This window comes from Tiliqua scincoides, chromosome 5 (genome assembly GCF_035046505.1).
Source record: "Tiliqua scincoides isolate rTilSci1 chromosome 5, rTilSci1.hap2, whole genome shotgun sequence".
In the NCBI taxonomy this organism is placed as follows: Eukaryota; Metazoa; Chordata; class Lepidosauria; order Squamata; family Scincidae; genus Tiliqua; species Tiliqua scincoides.
In genome coordinates this window covers 5,711,966-5,725,467 of record NC_089825.1, presented here as the reverse complement: position 1 = coordinate 5,725,467, position 13,502 = coordinate 5,711,966, and the positions used below count along the sequence as shown (strand labels likewise).

General features: G+C 46.8%; 1 protein-coding gene across 9 annotated transcripts in view; it reads right to left on the bottom strand.

The window, feature by feature from the left end:
• LOC136654387 (sodium channel protein type 5 subunit alpha-like) overlaps nucleotides 1-10,006 on the bottom strand; it is a 319,548-nt gene extending 309,542 nt beyond the window's left edge. For 6 of the 9 annotated variants that reach the window (XM_066631369.1, XM_066631376.1, XM_066631372.1 and 3 more), the window contains exon 1: nucleotides 9,792-10,005. The gene's annotated coding sequence lies outside the window, so the exon portion shown is untranslated. Of the gene's footprint in view, nucleotides 1-9,791 lie in introns of all 9 variants that reach the window. The other 3 variants (XM_066631371.1, XM_066631373.1, XM_066631374.1) reach the window with 1 other exon arrangement.
• Between the last annotated feature and the right edge of the window lie 3,496 nt (nucleotides 10,007-13,502).

Genomic DNA, 13,502 nt, shown 5'->3' with positions numbered 1-13,502 from the left:
TGGTCCCTGATCTCCACAGGGGTGGAAACCCACCCAAAGTTTTATATGAATTTCTGATGGCTGTGGGGGATTTTTCTGCCAGTAGGGCTGGTGATCCTGCCATTGCCCCACTTCTGGCATGGGGCAATAATCCAGGGTCCTCTGCCTCAAGTCAAATTCCACCCTGATTTTCTGGGGAGCTGCTGACAGTGACGCAATTGGGCAGACATCTTCAGCAGTGGTGGAGGAAAGTTCTCAATGAGTCTGGCAGAGCAGATTTTAATACCTATTTCATGGCATTTATGGCAGCCAAGAAAGTGCATTGTTCTGCCACCATCACATCCATAAGCAGTTGCCCAATTTGAGCTCCTTTGAGTAGTGTGAGGCGTGGGGAGGGGGCAGAGCAACCTTGGCAGGGAACTGCAACCAATTTGCTCATCACTTTATAGATACAAATTGCTCACATTCACCTTGACTCGAACTCCACATTGACAGTGTCCAGGAGTGTACCCATGGTAACTGCTTGTCCTGTTAGGGATTTTTTTTTTCCCCTGTACAGCCTGAGGAAGTGAACAGGATTCTTCAAAGTGCAAGATCGCCCACGAGTGCACTTCACTCTTGCACACCCTGACTGATTAACACTGCCTGGGGATGACAGGCCAAGCCAGCAAGGGGGGGCAATCCATATATTTCATGTAAACAGCGTGGTGCTGTTTCCCCCTTAAAATGGCAGTGGTCTGCCACCTCTCCCCAAAACTCTCTGTGAATCCCACCAGCTCTAACTGCCAATTTTTGGGAAGTGGTGCTCGAGTGGATAGCAGTGACTCAGCTCCAGGCATGTTGGGAAGAAACTGAATATCTGAGCTCATTTCAGTCTGACTTCTGTCCAGGGTTCGAAACAGCTTTGGTCAACAACAGCCCCTCTCTCACCATGTCAGCTGGTACTGGGGATGCTCTCAACCACTGTCTGGAGTGACAAAGGGCTAGAAGAGGGTGAATAAGTGGAAGGTAAATCCAAACAAGACCAAGGTGCTATTAGTCAGGAAACCTATGACCCAGGTGTCCCCCTGTTTTAGATGGGGCTGTACTTGCCTTGAAGGATCAGGTTCACAAAGCTTAGAATAGGACGTGTCTAGATCAGCGATTTTCAACCTTTTTCATCTCATGGCATGCTGACAAGGCACTAAAATTGTCAAGGCACACCATCAGGTTTTTGAAAATTGACATGGCACACCATGCTGCCAGTGGGGGCCTCACATCCCTATTGGCCCTACTAATAAATGACCTTCCCTCAAATTCCTGTGACACACCTGTGGGCCACTCGCGGCACACCAGTGTGCCACGGTACAGTGGTTGAAAATGGCTGGTCTAGATATTCATCCCCAAATGACTCTTACAATGCAGTGCAGCAGAGAAACCTGTACCTTTCTGCAGATCCCATTAATTCCTAACAGAATTTGGCAAGATCATGCTCTGGTTATCTGGGCCCCAAAGCCATTAAACAAAATACACAAGTCTCCTTTGTGACCCTTTGGCCACGACTGTTGCTCACCACTTTGACTCTGCAAATATTTTAGCCCAAAATGCCTATTCCTTTTACCACCAGAAATCCAGTCAGCAGGGGGAATCCAAAGGAGTAAGCCAAGGAATTCTAGCAAGACATAACTTAAAAAAACAAACATGCGCTTTCATGAGAAGCAATACACATTGGAAAGGTTGTGTGTGTGGAAATAACCAAGTCGAATTTTTGCCGTTCTTCAGAATATGATGTTTGCAGAGCCAATGGCTGCTGTCTGCTTGCTCAGTGGGGTTTCTGAGGATCAAACAAGATGGGATGCAGGAGATCTGTGTTCAGGGAACTTCCCTCTGTGTGCCTGTGTGTTTTACTAATTGGCAGCCCCATGCAGCTGCACAAAAGATCAGAGAGGAGGGGCTTCCTCTTAACCCTTCCACCTCCTGCCATCTTCCCAGTCAAAACCCCAGCCTAAGCTATAAGCACTATGGGGGGAAAAACATAACTGAAAGCAGCTGGGAGGGGATTTTAGACTGGGGAAATCCGAGGTATCCCTTCAGTCTTCCAAGCAGCTTTGGGGGACAGCCAATTCACTGAAAGAAAGGGGGAAGCTCATGGATCCTGATCATGGATACTGTGACTCCTGTCTGGCTTCCAAAGAGCAGCCACTATCCCCCAACCCCCAGGAAGCCACTTGCAAAACTCCAGGGAAAGGAAGCCACCAAAAAAAGTCTATTCGTACGGCTCTGCAATCATGTTTTAAAAGCCAGGGAATCTTTAGACTGAATCAATAGGAAAGACTCTGCTTCCCTTCCTGACCCCACCATGGTTCTTCTCTCCCCTCTCCAGACTTCTCCATTCCAACCGCCTCTTTCCGCACACCACAAACAGGGCCTGCAACCTCACCCCTCCTCATCCTCACCCCCCCCATTCACAAGTTCTTTCCCTTTGTTTGAATGGACATTTGTTACAATGCCAACACTGCTATTCTCCATGCCAAAAGTGTTGATTTGAAAAGCATTGAAATTCTGGCTGTCCAGAAGCTCAAGTGCGGGGGAGAGAAGTTTTTTTTATTTGCTTTTAGTATTTTCATATCAGTCTATATGTGTTTGGAGAGTGCAGCCTGTCAGGTGTAGGTGAGAAAACTGTCCCCAATTCCCTCACCTACACAACAGGTACTGGAGCTCTCGCCCACTTTACAGCTGCTCACTAGACACATGTGTGCTCCTCAGTTGATCTTTGAATAACTACTATGTATGTGTGTTTTTTAAACCCACACAATGCATTCCAGTATTAAAAATTAGTTTTTAAAGCCCTGGCTAAGGTCCAGAATTGAGAAAATCCTGGGTGAAATGGGGAAGACTGTAAAAATTGAGAGCAAGAAACAAAAATAATGAAAACATGCAGTGGCGTAGCTAGAGGGGGTGCAAAGCACTAAGTTTTGCAGGGACCCTCACCGTGGCATGCAAGTGGCCTCTCCCCCTCCCCTTCAGAGCCATTCTAGGCTGCAGGTAGTCACCTCTGTTTTGCTCCCACCACCCAGAATGGCTTCGAAGGGGAGGAGGACCGGTGGCTGCCTGCAACACTTAGTGCTTTGCACCCCCTCTAGCTATGCCATTGAAAACATGAGATTAATATGACTGTATATATAGTGCTAGCCATGTGTATGTTGTTTTACAAGATAGAATGGGATCTCTGTCCCAAGCAGGGCTAACCCAAGATCTCTTAACCACTGAGATGACTTCCCAAAGGTTGCCTCTTCAACCAATCCAGCGAGTAAAAGAGGAGAAGGAACAATGGAAGCAAATAGTAGGGCTAACATGGACACCCCTCTGCCACCCAAGTGCTGCCTAAGGAGATGGTTTCAGTTGGCCTCAAGGGCAGGCCATTCCTAGCCCCAAGTCCTTTACACTCTGAAATTCAACACAGAGGCAACAACAGAATAACAGGAAGAAGATGGAGGCAAATAGAAGAAAATAAGCATTCATTTCAGTCACATGTACTTGGGCTTAGTTACAATAGGAGACCTGGATGTTGGGTCAAGAGCTTCATGGAAAAGGTGAGTGATGGAGAAAGTTAGGCTGTAATCTTATCCACTTTCATGGGAGTAAGCCCCATTGACTATAATGGGACTTACATCTGAGTAGACATGCATAGGATTGGGCTCTAAGAGGGTTGGCATCACAGAAGGCCATTCGATAAATAAGAGCAGCGTCAGAGAGAGAGAGAGAGAGAGAGAGAGAGAGAGAGAGCGGGCAGAGACATGTGCACGAGAAAGACTTGGAAAATCCCCAAGGCTTCCTAGACATAAATACATAAATTAAAGCTGAATTATTAAAGCATATATAACAAAATATGACTTTAAAGGAACGCTGAAAGCTAAACGGTGAAATTAAGTTGATCTAAACTTGATACGCAAGCCAAAGAGTTGGTGTAAGATTTTATGCACAATCTACAAACTGCTCAAGCTGTCAGAGCTGATGATCAGGGCAGACCGAACAAGTTCACAAAACAGGCGATTAGTTTCTGGAATTTGCTGCTGTCAGTCATAGTGATCAGATGGCTTTAAAGCAGGATTTAAGAAACTCATGGAGGAAAAGGGGCCTATCAGCAGCAGTCTATCAGTTATACTGACGAGATGGAACATACGTGTTTGGAAGGAAGATACCTCAGTATGGTTATGGTGATAAGGAGGTGAACCTGTGGCCTGATCCAGCAGAGCTCTTCTGATGCTCAGGTAGTTTTGCCCTTGGAATCACCTTTGATGTGAAGTGGGAAATCAGGGAGGAGCCCAGAGAAGCTTAGTATATTTTCATGGGCAGCCTACTTTGAATGCTGAGCAAAGGAGTCCTTATGGCATTCACTCTATTCATAGTGCAACTAGGTTGGAACAACAGAGGAACCTGCTCCAAGCAATATTTGGGGGGGGGGGGAACGCACACAAAACATTTAAATACAAACATTAAAATGATGTGTTTTCAGTCTAGAGTAGTTAGGATGCAATCCGAACCAACTTTCCAGCACTGGCATAGCTGTGCCAGTGGGGCATGTGCTACAACCTGCAGCTGGGAGGCAGTCACGAAGTTGCATTGCCCTTAATTCGCTGCTGGAAATTTGATTAGTTTTGCACCCTTAGGCATGTTTCTAGGTGGAAAGTCATGCATTAGTTGCTTGGAGGCTTAGCAAGGGCAGCTGGTCAGGCAGGATGGCACTGTCTGTCACAGCTTCTCTCTAGCTCTGCACCTGCAGCATAACAGAGTATGGTACATTCAGCCACTGGTGAATGGTGGTGGCCAAGGAAGACTTTAGCCTGCTGTTTGGAAAAAAAGGCAAGAGAAGGCATTGAGCACAATGGCTTCTAAGCTGACTCATGACAGAAAAGCAAGAGCAGTCTATCTGAGCAGGAAGATCTTGGAGTTTCAGCAGCACCGTCCTAAGAGAACCACAGAGTTTTTGAACTCAGGATTTTACTAATCACTCCCTGCAGAAGAAACTCCTGGTTTATATTTCTAGAGTTAGAGATGGAACAGAGTTACTGCTGTATTTTAGATTTTAAAAAAAATAGAGAAATGGCTAGTATAGTTTTTCCTTCATCCCAGGAGCCCTGAGTGCAACCTGAGTTCAATACAGCCAAAGTACAGAAATGACTAGTGATAACACAATTCTTTATTCCAATTTATTTTTATTGATTGATTGACTGAAGAATCAATAAAATGAAGAATTTACGGTATATCTGTAATGCTGACCAGGGTGAGATGCAAACAGTGGATTTGTACTCCTTGTGGCCATCTGATTAAGCTGCCGAGAAAAGAAACTGTTCTTTGCCCAGGAATCAGTCAACACACACTGCAGTGGTCTGCAACCTCAGGTCCTGCCAATGAGTCGGAGGACTTGGTAGCCACACATAAAGGTGATTGTAGAGTCAGCCCCTTCCACATTCCAGTCTGGATTTTGGGGTTCCACTATACCAAATGTGGAAGTTAAATTCAGAATGGAACCATCCATTCTTGTGCAGAAGGTACATTTCTAGGATTTTGCCTGGGGGGATTCTTGTTCCCTTTTCTTAACTTTTGTGGTCAGTAAAAACACACCAAAAACAGTTTTTTAAAATAGTTTTCATGTGCACCATCACAGAATGCAATAGTAAACATCTTGTTTTATTTAAAGCAAAAATCTTCATATTTTTAAAAACTGGGGGTGGTCTATGCTTCCTCTGTCATCATAACTAGGGCTTGTTATTGTCCTGTCTGGGGAAAAGGACAGATGACGCGTTTGCACGAAACCCTCCAGAACGCTGTCGTATTCGGCACATGGCTTTGCTTACATCTGAGCAGAGCACTCCAGGGTGTTCCTTCCCTCAGACACAGATCACGCTCCTTGCTGATTCAACCAGCCTGCTGATGCTCTCTTCTCCAGGGGACCTTAAATTCCTTAAACTGATACTTGAATCCCCAAACCCTGAAGCCAGGGCAATGCACTGTGGGCAGTCACAGCCTGTTTTTTTAAAAAGAAGCCATCACAATCTAGTGATTTTGCTAGCGGTCCCAAGAAACTCAAGTCCTCCTACACACCCATTCCCAGTACTGGGTGAACTGGGAAACAAACACCCCATGGGCAATAAATGGAAATTTGAAACTCTCAGCTGCTCAGAATCTGCACAGTCACCTGAACTCCTCAGGCATGCATGGATAAGCGTATTTCTAGGGCCTGAAACTCATCACCCAATGACTGCACTGTCCAGTGACAAACTACATGCCCAGAGGTACAACACCATCAGAGAGTTCACACATTTACTCAACTGTAGCATAAGCAAGGAATGACCATGCACATCTGCACCGGGCCTAGGGCAATTCCATGGCTGTTGCACAAGAAATGCAAGTCATAACCTTTCCTAGACCTGAGAACTACAAAACTGCATCCTCAATGCACAGGAAACTGACACCACAAGATTTCAGTGTTCACAAAGGCAGGACTTCACACTAGTAACTGTTAGGCAACCATGGGATCATTTTAATGTCTCTGCCAATCAGTTTTTCTCAACTTTGCAAAGTCCACAAAAGTTAGGAGCCCATATTTTTCCTAGACTGCCTGCTCGCTGCTGGTTTCCTAAAACAGTGGACCTGGGGAATGTGTATCCACAGTGGTACTTGCCAGGACCTTTAGAGGTACTTGAAAAAGAACTGAATAATGGTGGGAAAAGGCAGGTTTGTATTAGAATGCCTTGCAGGGCTGGCAAGGCAAAAAGGCAGGCAACTAGCTGACTGTGAAAGCCCCACCAACTGCTAGTTTTTGGTCATCAAATTGTGTATTATCAGACATGGACCAGTAGTTGAAAACAGATAAATTTACAGGAACTATATTAATTACAAACATTTTGCTAATATGAGAGGTACAATTTATGGACATGGGCTGCCAAGGGGACACAAGTGCAAAATACTGGGAACCACTGTCCTAAAAGATGAAAAAAGAAGAAGAAAAGAACAAACTCTGCCCCCCTGTCTGGTCACCTGAAGATTCCACAACTCACCATAGGTGACTAGAAAATGGATATGTCAGTGCCAGACAGAAGCATGTGATCCTCCCCATTAACTCCTGTTTATATCCCACCCTTCTTCCAAGAAACACAGGATAATATACACAGATGGGGTTACTTCTGTTTAGCCTCACAACCCTATGAGTTTGGGCTGAGAGAGAGAATGTAAAGGGCCCATGGTGGCCCAGGGAAGTTCATGATCTGTGCAATTTAAATTCAGGCCTCCCCAGTCAAATCCAGTGCATCCACTGCATCATGTGGGTTTGCCTTCGTTCCCCATGACTAGAAAAAATGGGGGGGGGGGAATATTTACATCTGCTGATTTGTGCAGCCATAATTTATATGGGTGACAGAACTCAGCTTCTTGTGCTGCAGAATGTACCATACTTTGGAACAGAATATTTCATTTCTGCTCATTTACTAAATTGTCTGGTTCCCTCCGTCACTTCACTGCTTTTTAGATCCTTGGGGAGTCGATATTGAGTTTGTTAACCCTGTGCCAAATTATCAAAATTCACAAGTGGATAAGGGGTTAAAGGAAAGGAAAGCACCCCGACATACAATGTAATATTTAGTGCTCTTGAGTTCAGCGTCATGTTTGTAAATATTATTTTGGGCATTAACTTTGACCAGTCATGTTGGACGAATTACGTAAAAGCAACCTCTTAATGCCGAAACCTTTTGATGTGTAAATCTAAAAATATCGCAACTCCGATCACAGGCCAGCATTAATATTTGCTTTGTGGTCAAGCCTATATTGCCTAAAGAAATGGAGTTTGGTTTATTTCCTTCTTCTTATTATTATTATTCCACAGCCTATAGGTGCAAAGGTCATTTTTCATTTATTTGCCCTGCAAAGCAACCTTCCCAAATGCTTCTCTCCTGTCTCACCCCAACAATTCTCCAAATCACCTTCTACAGAGGCTGCTAAAGATCCCTTAGTGCCACAGAATCCCAGCAGCTTTCCAGTGTTTCCGCCATCCCCTCTGAATAACATGGACACATCGTGGCCACTGGGCTGACCTTTCAGCTCCTCTGCTACCAAAAGCTTATGGGATCTGCCTCTTCCATCTGCAGCTCCACCTGTCCCAGTTTCCCAGGCCAAAAGCAAGGATCAGCTATACGTGTTTGAAAACACATCCCCATCACCACCTCTCTCTCTCTCTCTCTCTCTCTCTCTCTCTCTCTCTCTCTCATCCTTTCCATGTCAATCACACTACCTTGGAAAGCAAAAAGGGGGAATCTGGAATCCATCCACAGGGACAACCCATTAAGATAGGAAGCATCAGATTCAGCACCTTGGACAGAGCTGATGCTCTAAAGCCAAAAAAAAAAAAAAATCCAACATAGAGAGAGCCAAGATACACCCTGCTAATCATTCTTGAAATATTGTTGAAACTGGACATGTGCCTATTGAAGACATTTGCGGGTCTGTTTATTTTTAGTATTGACAAATCCTCTCTGGATCACAGTGTTTATTCCACTAGATGTCCTGTCTTTGGGGAGGGTTACTCATCAGCTATGAGGTAAGCCAAACTGGGTCCTCCGGTTTTGTTTTTTTAAGCCGGACTCAAAATTGAGGGAGGGGGTAAAGGAGACAGGAAAAAAAAGTTACACCAAGAAACTCGTCTATTTCCTCCAAGACCCCTAGAAGTCAATTTTGCTCAAAACCGAACTTGTTGATCACGTATGAAAAGTTCAATTTCCCACCTTTGAATTAGTTTTTCTGTTTTACTCAAATTCTGAAAATCTGCTTATTCCCACCACCATATTTAACTACATGACTTTCATTTTTTTACCTTCATAGGATAGCATTCCTAAGACGTTAATGCCCCTCTTACAGTCCCACACACAGGGGATTGTAGCCATCATGCGTAACCATCGTTTGACAATTAAAAATCTTATTGCTGTACATAGTCCTGTGGTCATTTTTGATATTTTTATGCAAACACCCAACTTTTGATCAACGTTTTTTCAAGAGAGGTTTTCTGGAAAATGGAGGCTGATAATATATAAGAGGTTTATTGTGGTGGTTGATTAGATCTCAGCTCCCTGCTGAAGAGGGGGGAAAAACAGGTCTTTCTTTTTTCAGCAGACATCACACCAACAATATCTTAAAACCTGCCACTCTTTTCCTTTTTTAGGGGGAAATGCAAGGCCACTTTCTTGGGAGCACTGCGTTCAGAGGGACTTAGGCTGCAATCCTATTCCCACTTTCCTGGAAGTAAGCCCTACTGAACTCAATAGGACTTCAGAGTAGACATGCCTAGGATTGGGCTCTTAGCCCTAGGCAAACATGCTCAGGATTTTAGTGTTAGGCTAGGTATACATTTTGGAGTCAACTTGGCCCACCATGAGAGCTCAAACTTTGCCAGTGGTTTCTGTTCTATCTCCAGTTTAAAAGTGGGGCGCTTTGGGACGAGGAGTGGGACTCTTTTGGGGGGTGCAGGCTCTCCTGGAAATTGCAGCCAGGTCTGGTCCTTGCACCCTGGCTGAAGCTTGACATTTTGCTGGTTTGTTTCTTTGGGGTTCCCTCCCCTGGCCCCCCCCAGCCTCTTCCTTTGCAACCTGAAGGCAGCACCACACCAAAAATGAGGCAGGATCCCCACTTGCAAACCCCATCCAGCTGGCAAACTTTGGGATCCACTGGAAGGAAGAGCTGCCGGGGCCAGACAATCCATGCTGGGCATGTGGAGACCCCCACCACCACCCCCAGGCAGAAACCCCCAGCCCACCCCCACCCCCAAGAGGAAGGTGGGAACTTACTGTGGATCGCAGGACTTTCCTGCTGCTCAGCCCAGGCAGCCCTCCAGGGTCATGGCAGAGTTTGTAGGCGCCCACTGAGGAGCCCCAGAGACGCCCCCTGCCTCATCGCGGCGACCCCCGGCCCCTGGGGCACCCCCTGCCCATCCCAGACGGCCGCCGCTGCCCACGGGGCATGCTGAAGTCGCGCCACCGCCTCCGCGCCTTCGGATGCGAAGAGAGCGCCTGGCTGCCTGCCTGGCCGGTCCAGGCGAGGGAGAGGAAGGCGGGAGCATCGCACACGCGCCGCCTCCCCCCCCCCCCCCGGCCCCGGCGCGCTGAACTCTCCCCCAGCCCGTCCCCGGCGCAGGCAGCGCACCGCGAGGAGGCAGCGCCCCCTGCTGGACACCCTCGGCGAGCCGCCTGGGGGAAGTGGCAGGATCGGGGCGGTCCAGAGGCTCACCAAGTCCCTTTGCCAACTTGGAAAGGGGGCAGTGGGACTTGAGCGACAGTGGACTCGGCTCCTACTCTAGAGGAAGCCCTGCTGAACTGAGGAAGAGGTGTTTCTGAGGAAGCACACCTGCTGGCCACATGTAGGCACGTGTAAGCACATGTACCCAGTAGCGTAACTGGAGGGGTGCAAAGCGCTAAGTCTTGCAGGCGCCTGAATGCAGGTGTGCCTGTTGTCTTGTGTGCTCCCTGGGGCATTTGGTGGGCCACTGTGAGATACAGGAAGCTGGACTAGATGGGCCTGTGGCCTGATCCAGCAGGGCTCATCTTATGTTATGTTTAGATTGCTTTAAAAAAAAAAAAAAGTCTCGTAAAACTAGGTGAGTCTAGTTCTAGTCTATGGGCTATGTCAGAATGCCAGATGCAAGGGAGGGCGCCAGGATGCAGGTCTCCTGTTATCTGGTGTGCTCCCTGGAGCATTTGGTGGGCCGCTGTGAGATACAGGAAGCTGGACTAGATGGGCCTGTGGCCTGATCCAGCGGGGCTCATCTTATGTTATGTTTAGATTGCTTTTAAAAAAAAAAAAGTCTCGTAAAACTAGGTGAGTCTAGTTCTAGTCTATGGGCTATGTCAGAATGCCAGATGCAAGGGAGGGCACCAGGATGCAGGTCTCCTGTTATCTGGTGTGCTCCCTGGGGCATTTGGTGGGCCGCTGTGAGATACAGGAAGCTGGACGAGTTGGGCCTTTGGCCTGATCCAGCGGGGCTTTTCTTATGTTCTTATGCACCGTGCAAGCGGATCCTCTCCCTCCCCTTCAGAGCCGCTTGCACGGCATATGCAGGCGCATGCAAAATGTAGTGTTTTGCACCCCCTCTAGCTAAGCCACTCCTCCAAGGAGCTCAGAGTGGGTCACATATTCCCTCTTTCCCTTACAACAGCCAAGTGAGAGCAGTTCGGCTCACAAATGGCACAAAGTCCCAGATTCAACTTGTGGCTCACCCAGGATCTTGACCCAGGTCTCCCCACCAGGAATCTCAAGTACTTGGAATCAGATCCACTGACCTTCACAGGACCAAGACCTAAAAAGGCAAGCAATGCTGCATCCAGTTCTTCACTATGAAAATGTTTCCTGCAATGGGTCTTCTAGGCTTTCTAGGATTCCCCCCCCCTTCACCCTTACCAGACCAGGAAAATGTATAGAACAGCAATTCCCAAACTGTGGATTGGAAGCCACCAGTGGATCCCAACTCAATTTTGGGCGGGTCATGAAACTGACAAGCTAACAGCTGTCAAGGAAAATGTATTGAGCCCCATGGAAACTGACGCAGAGCAAAATGTGCAAATTTTCTCATGAGTAGGTGACCATGCTTTGGTCCACTTTGAATGGCAGGTCTAGGAGAATGCAATACCCCCAGGATGGTCCCAATCCAATGGATACAAGGCCCAACAAACTCTCAAGAAGGAAGTCTCCCCCTCCCATCAAAGCTCACAAGGAAAATGTAGAGTCCTATGGAAAGTGAAACTGAATCATACATGTGTTTTTACTCATGGTTAACTGACTGTGGCTTGGATCTTACTGAAGGCCAGATGAAGGGGAACACAAGGCCACCAGAATAGTCCCGTTCCGATAAACCTCATAAAGCTGGGTGGGTCCCAGCAGAGGGTCATTTTGAAAAGTGGGTCCCAATGCTGAAAAGTTTGGGAACCACTGGTATAGAATAAATATGCACACTTTTAAAAAAATGACAATATTATCAAACTTATCTTTCTGGAAGTAGAACAGGAGTGATCAGTTTCCACAACCCCAGGAACTGTTTCCCCATAGCCCAGGCCCTGCTGGGAGCATGTATGAATGAAGCAAGTGTATTAGTGGAACAAGTCATAAGCATCTTTGTCATAATTAGTGCCCTTCTTCCTGCAGAGGAATATGCTGTCATATAATCAGTGGCATAGCTAGAAGGGGTGCAAAGCACTAAGTTTTGCAAGGGAACTCACCAGAACGTGCAAGCAACCCTGCCCCTCAGAGCCATTTCAAGTGGGGTGGAGTACAAAACTAAAGCATAGGCCTCTGTTTTGCTCCCACAGCCTGGGATGGCTTCAAAGGGGAGGGGGGCTGCTCACACATCATGGTCTCCTTAGCTCTGCCCTTTCCAGTACAAATAGCTACAGGGGCCCTCTCTCCTATACTGCAGCCTGACAAACTACTACTACTGGAGAAGTTGTAGTCAAAAACTCCTTTGCCTATAACGCTGCTCCTGCAGGAGGAAGCAGAGATTCTTGAAGCATATGTGGGGCCAGACTGAGTCCCCAACCCCCAACTGCCTCTCTCTAGCATATCAGCCATTATGTCCCTGACTGGATTCCCCTGAACAGCTGCCAACCAAGAGGCTTCTCTCCCTTTGAAGCAGAGCCAGTGGTTCATAGGATTGCCAACTGTTCAATCCGCCTCTGTTGCTGTGCTTTTAACCTCAACATAATCTGCAGGAAATAGCAGGTGAAGATATTTGCAGTATGACTGGTGCAGTCTGTACCACTGTTAAATAAATGCAGAGCTATAGAGGCTGGTTGAAAAACTGGCAACCCTAATGACCCAGTTGCTTGTCCCCCAATTTACAGCTTTCTCTGCCACAGTTCAGCACCCCCTTGTGGTCAGGATTTTACCAATTCCTTCCTTCGGGGTGTAGGCACAGAGAAGCCCTGCTGCTGGAGTTCAAGAGGCCGGATTTCCTGTCTTTCCAGGGGCTCTGCGATTTATTCCGTGCAGCTCGCAAGATCTGGGTTATATCTTCTTAAGAAGAAAGGAAGAAAGGATAAACTGCTGAACTTTTGAAAAACCTTCCCTTCCAGATACTTGCTGTACAGGAAGCCCTAGAATGTGGTTGCATAATCTTCAGAGTTAGGCAATATCTCCCTCCAATGGCCAAAAATAATGTTGCACCTTTTGACAGCAAACTGGCTGGTTGCTGGTTGCAAACCCTGGGGCATGGGTTGCCCACAAGTGGACCAAGGCCCCCTCCCCCAGGACTAATCTAGCAATGGAATCCATACACCTGAAAGATCTCAGGTATTCCTCATTTATTCTGCCCCATCACTGCTTTTTTTTTCTTTCTTTTCCTGCTACTTTTCTTTACCACATTTTCAGTTCTTTTGGTCTAGAAATGTATTTATTTAGTTGCTCCATTTTAGATCCCGTCTTTCATTCTCCTGCACATTCCTTGCCCTCTGTTTTGCTGTGCTGTTTCTGCATGCCTTTGCAAACCTTCTGATTCATAGCAGTGACATAGC